This window comes from Macrobrachium rosenbergii, chromosome 18 (genome assembly GCF_040412425.1).
Source record: "Macrobrachium rosenbergii isolate ZJJX-2024 chromosome 18, ASM4041242v1, whole genome shotgun sequence".
Classification (NCBI taxonomy): domain Eukaryota; kingdom Metazoa; phylum Arthropoda; class Malacostraca; order Decapoda; family Palaemonidae; genus Macrobrachium; species Macrobrachium rosenbergii.
In genome coordinates, this window is record NC_089758.1 from 19,658,234 (window position 1) to 19,664,233 (window position 6,000).

General features: G+C 35.8%; 1 protein-coding gene across 1 annotated transcript in view; it reads left to right on the forward strand.

Annotated features, from left to right (window-relative positions):
- Nucleotides 1-2,735: 2,735 nt before the first annotated feature.
- LOC136848176 (uncharacterized) overlaps nucleotides 2,736-6,000 on the forward strand; it is a 31,996-nt gene continuing 28,731 nt past the window's right edge. Inside the window, exon 1 of the mRNA XM_067120471.1 lies at nucleotides 2,736-2,893. The gene's annotated coding sequence lies outside the window, so the exon portion shown is untranslated. The remainder of the gene's footprint in view (nucleotides 2,894-6,000) is intronic.

Sequence of the window (6,000 nt, forward strand, 5' to 3'; positions counted from 1 at the left end):
CAGGCTTGTGCCGACAGACACTCACAAGAGCACACATATACACGCACCACCCACATACACACCCACACACACACACACACACACACATATATATATATGTATATATATATGTGTGTGTGTGGGTAGGTGGGTGGACAAGCGTGTGTGTGTGTATTTGTGTGCAGACGTGCACGAATATAGTATACACGTGTATGTAAGTGTCCGCATATGCGTTTACACTTGTCTGATAGCAAGCGTGTTATTAATGAGCTATCAAACTGTCGAAATGATTGCCTGGATGTGACTGTAAGCGTGTCAAAATGTTCTGGAAGCTTCTTATCCAGGAAAGTCTCTTTTGTATCAACATTCTCGACACTCATCTTGCAGACAAGATACTGTAGTTCATACTGAAGATGTCACTCAAATAATGCGCAATGATGCCCGTCTCGGCTATCTGATAGGTAGTCATATGTCTGTCTTCCAAATCACTTTGATAAATGGCATCCAATTGTTCATCATTGGTTTTATTTTTTGGGATTTTTCTTTGTTCTGTTCCTGGCCCACCAAAATTCAGTTGCATAATTTTTATTGAAGGATAAGGAAGAAGAATTCTTAAGCAGGAGTGGTTTCGTGGATTTTCTTAGTCACTGCACATCCTTTTTTGTTCTTTGTTTTGAGATTTTTCTTACAATTTATGACTTTCAAAGGGCCTCACTTGCCATGTCTTAGAGGCAAGCAACAAGTTTCATGTGTCTAATAGTCATAAAAGCAGTGTTATTGTGTAGTTTCAGTTGAAGATCTTGGATATCTTTCCTCTTTCTGACGGAAGCCTTGAACGTTTTGGACGGAGGTTGTGTATGCGTTCCTAATCCGTAGCCCAGTCTGAAAATTATAATATGTCGGCTCTGTCAGAGCCCAATTAATTTAGGTAAAATCTATTAGCTTTGTAACCTTTGTTATTCAAAGGACACCTGGTAATAGCAGTCGATACGTTAGAATCATGTAGGTGGTTTAACTTCACCTCACTTAAATCCATAATTTGTATCAATAATCTGTACAAAAGCCAGGTGGTAGAATCAATACTGATCAAGCAAAGAAATACGATGAACCTCTCAAAAGTAGCCTGGGACTCAGATCTGACTGATAAAATCTTCCTCCAACCAACGGTAAAAAGTCTCATGCAGATGCATCTGACAGGAGTGACGTAATAGCCGACTTCTGGAACATTCCTTCAGTTGTATAAGTACCACTGACCTGCATCTCTTAACCCATTACCTGTCCGTTGAGGGAAACAGTAGACACTGTAATATAACGCTAGAAAATCTACTCTTTCTCTTGTTTTATAGGGAACTTTTATCAGATGGAATTCTGTTATAATAGCAAATACATACATACACACACACACACACATATACTGTGTATATATATATATATATATATATATATATATATATATATATATATATATATATATATATATATATATATATAATGTGTGTATATGTTTGTGTATATATATATTTGCTCTTAATACAGAATTCCATCTGATACAGGTTCCCATCAAGACGTAAAAGTGGGCAGATATTCAAGAGTTATATTTCGAATCTACTGTTTCCCTCAACGGACAGGTAATGGATTAAGAGGTGGAGATCAGTGGTATATGTATATATATATATATATATATATATATATATATATATATATATATATATATATATATATATATACCTATCTATATACATTATATACATTTATGTATATGTACATATATACATACACACATATACATATAATATATATATATATATATATATATATATATATATATATATATATATATATATATATATATATATATATGTAGAATCTACTGGTCACTTTTACTGGACACAGATGTAATTCTAATAGCCACAATGCCCTCTAAACTTCTCGAATTCTTCTTGCTTTTTGGATGTGCATGTAACTACGAAGCCTTACGTCCAGACGCAAGAAATTGAAGACTGTGATTGCCGGTCGCAGGACACGAACCCGCGTCGCCTTAACCACAAGGAGGTCACGTTGGCGACCTGACCACGAGAAGAAATCGAGAAGTTAAGAGGGCATTGTGGTTATTAGAATTACATATAATATATATATATATATATATATATATATATATATATATATATATATATATATATATATATATATATATATATATATATATAAACCTATATGTTTAAAGGGGTGCTCGTGTACGCTTTTGCGTGTGTCTGACAGCAAGCGCGTTTCCCTTGTTAGATAAATAAAGCCCTAATCAACTCGCTCTAATTTGCACTTAAGGATTATATACATTTATATGTGTGGGTGCGCGTGAACCAGAAATATCAGAAGGGTAAACGTCGATTTGACGTGGCAATTTCTCAGCTATAGATGCGTGGAACATCCAGTTAACGGAGATAGAGAAAAACTTACTCTTTGCCTTAGGCATAACGGGGTCTAGGTATATTGGAGATAATGACAAGTTTCAGAAATAAATCCTGATTTCTCATGAAACGTAAATCTCAATAAGTAACCTTAAATAAAAATCTACTGAGGAAGTGATTTTCATAGTTACTTCCTCATAGACATAATGTATGGGGGCAAATGCACGAGCAAGATCCAGGTAATGGGTCTAGAATGTATCCTGCATCCGTAAGAGAGAGATACCGGTTTTACACTGAAAACAGAGTTCAGATGAAGGGAGAAATAGACCAGTTGTTCCCGGCAGCCACCACTTCTAGTCATTAGAAGTCTGGTGATGGCCGGGTAAGGAAGTTGTGGTGAAGTTTTGTTAGCCCGCTGCCCCACATACCAGTGTGAGTGACCCGCGCGTGGAAATGCGAGCTAAGTTCGTGTGTTCACGTGAATTATCTCGGCTTAAGACCCTCTGCAGGTAGGTGGAGTGTATGTCTACTGGAAAATCGATTACTTTTCAATGCAACATTTCCGCGTTTTTCACTGAAAGTTGTTTTTAGTCCGTTCTGTTTTCGTGAATCATTTAACCAAACAGATCAGATAGGTGAAGAAACCAGTAACATCTCTTGTTTTTTCGTGTTTTAATTATTTTGAGATCGTAGTAATCGTTACGAGCTTAAGTTTAGCCACCAAACAGCGACGTTTCTTGTTTTCTCGTTGTGTTTTTATTCTTTTAAGATATGGGATTCATTATGAGTTTAAGTCTGGTCAGAGTAATGCTTCTTGCTTCGTACTATTTTTCTTAACACTGTTTTAACGATGCCAATAGGCCTATGTATTAAGCGTGCGGTCACTTCCTCATTCACGACACCCAGTGTTTTGCAACTCTTAAAATAGTTGTGTGTGTGTGTCTTTTTTTTTTAATGAGGTTTATGTTTAGTCATCGTGTTTTTGTGAAGCACGTGTGTAGAGTTTGGCATTTGGTCTATTTTTCTTCGTTTAAGGTGGGTGGGGAAAGCGTAACGTTGGTCAATAAGGTTTGGCTACTTTTCGACATTCAGTGTTTTGCAACCGTGGGAGTCCTCACTTACAAGTTCAAGTTCTCAATAAATTTTAGTGCGTTTTGTTTTCGTATATTTCTGCACACGACAGGTAAGTAGAGTGTGACTGCTGACCTGTTTTTCGACGCTTTCATCCTGAGAATTGAAATAGCTCTAAAATATGACATAATTTAGTTTCCTCGAGATTATTTACAATGCTTGTTTAACGTTCATTTTTGAGCATTTCCAAATTGTCTATGAGTTCAACATTTTGCAATAATCTAAGTATTTTAAATATTACTTATCTTATGTGAAAGACACTTTATTAATATATGTCGCATGGAAATTTTTAGTGTTGGAATCTGTGATGTCACCATCCACTTCGTTGGTTTTAAAATGTGTTAAGAAAATGAGTAATGATAATAATGATAACAGAAGAATTACGTTCGAATTTATGCGATATATGGGATTAAGTAAATGTTAATTTTAAAGGAAGATTAAAACAATTTCGTAACCGTGGTCTAACAGTCTAAATTCACTTTGCTCTTAGACATGCCTTTAGTCAAATCAACAGTTGTTAGTTCATCGGGTGCCGGAAGTTTCGAAGACGCAATGAATTTGCCAAAAGTTTGGTTCATTACTAATTCTTCTCAGTTGTGTCTTGCTTAACTGATAGTATTTTTTCTCTGTGGCGTCTTGGTCACTTTCATTGTCGCATGTAAGCAATTTTCTCAACCCCTGGGCTGTGCCATCACTTGTGATTTATACTCCGACTTCCTCAGTTCTGGGTTTTGAGTTTGTTTCAGTAAACAGTCCTTAACCAGTTCGATATCCCTTTGCGTTTCATAGCCCTTCTGGTTTTGCCAAGGTCTCCGTGTATTAAGGGACTCTAGGAAACGAAGAAACATTACGCAGCAGCTGATTTCCTTTTGAATTGTCCTAAAAACTTGTTTGATCCTCGAAAGACATTTATGAAAGGTCTGACGTCACGGATCCCCGTGGCTGAGCGCGTGATTACGTCCACATCTGTTTCGAATGCGAAAATTCATTTACAGCTCTTGATTCAGTGCCTTAACTGAGAGATTGAAAGGCGCCGTCTGGTGAAGGGGTAATAAAAGAAAAAGAAGAAGATGAACAAATAAACTGAAAGTCAAAACAATATGAATAACTGATATTCAATCTGCGATTCGATAGTTGCACCAAACGACGGGAAACCGTTTCCTCGCGGAAAAGTGGCTATAAAACTTCAGACAGACATGACTCATAACTGCAAAAAGAAAAATAAAAAGTAGTAATCACCTACCCTGCGGATGAGGGAAAGAAATCGAAAGCAAAACTCAGTGATGATTCAGCATTATGGATTGTTTTTCTCACATCGTCTTCACTTGGCGTGCAGTGAAGACAATATTCTACTCATAGACATCATGTTCTTGTCATGTTCTGTGCCTGAAGATTAAACTGTTCGTTTCAAGGTCAATAGAGTTTTTCAGTCAGACCGAGTTTTGTTAGATAACCCTGCTTGAGAAGGTATTCTGTTAAACAGGTGACATCTGTTTTAGAAAGACAGATCTAAAAGATAACATCTGCAACAGGACTTTTGCTTCGAATTACCTTTGATACTTCTCTTTCATTTTTTCTTTATTTGAAAAAAAAAAAATGTACCCTTACGCTGGTATCACAAGGCTTTTAAAAATATTATGCATATTCCCTTTTTAGATTATAATTTTAACTTCGTGCCTAATATTCCAGGTTTCAAACCCATCTTCGCTGATATTTTCAAAATAAAGCTTAAATATGTGCACTATATTGATTTTTAAAGCTAATATAAGCTGGCGTAGCTAGAAGAAATGCTTCCAACTCAGAAACGAGCAAGAAAATGCATCCCGACAGCTTCTGTTAAATAATTTTCAAAGTAAAAATAAACTGTCATGTTTGAAAGGACTATTTACTATTGAGAAACCAACAAGAACATCACCTGTGGTCTAGTGCCTCCAATGTCGCTTCAAGTCATGCTAGCGGAGTTATGTGGTCACGGCAAACGTTGTCTAACTGTAGAGAAAGGAATTATCTGTAGGCTGTATTTTTTATTGATATAAATCAATACTTTAGACCTATGTTTATATATTTCTGTTCCTCACATAAGTAATTGCTTAACATGAACTTGAACATATTAAAATGGTCATAGATTATCTTCTGTAATATTGAACTGCAGATTTTTTTATCAATATAAAACAATACTCTAGACCCACATTTATATACGTATTTCTATTCCTCACTTAAGAAGCTGCTTACCTGAAACTTGGACATATCAAAAGCGTCAAATATTATCTTCGGTAATATTGAACTGAAGTTTTTTTTTCTAATAAGACATTACTCTAGACCTACAGTATGTTTTTATATTGCTATTCCTTACTTAAGTAATTGATTACCCGAAACTTGAACATATTAAAAGAACCATAGTTAATCTTCGGTAATACTGAACTGTAACCAAAATCATCTTCAACGCCGGCTACATAGGCCGTGAGCTAATGAGTTCAGCCCAGTC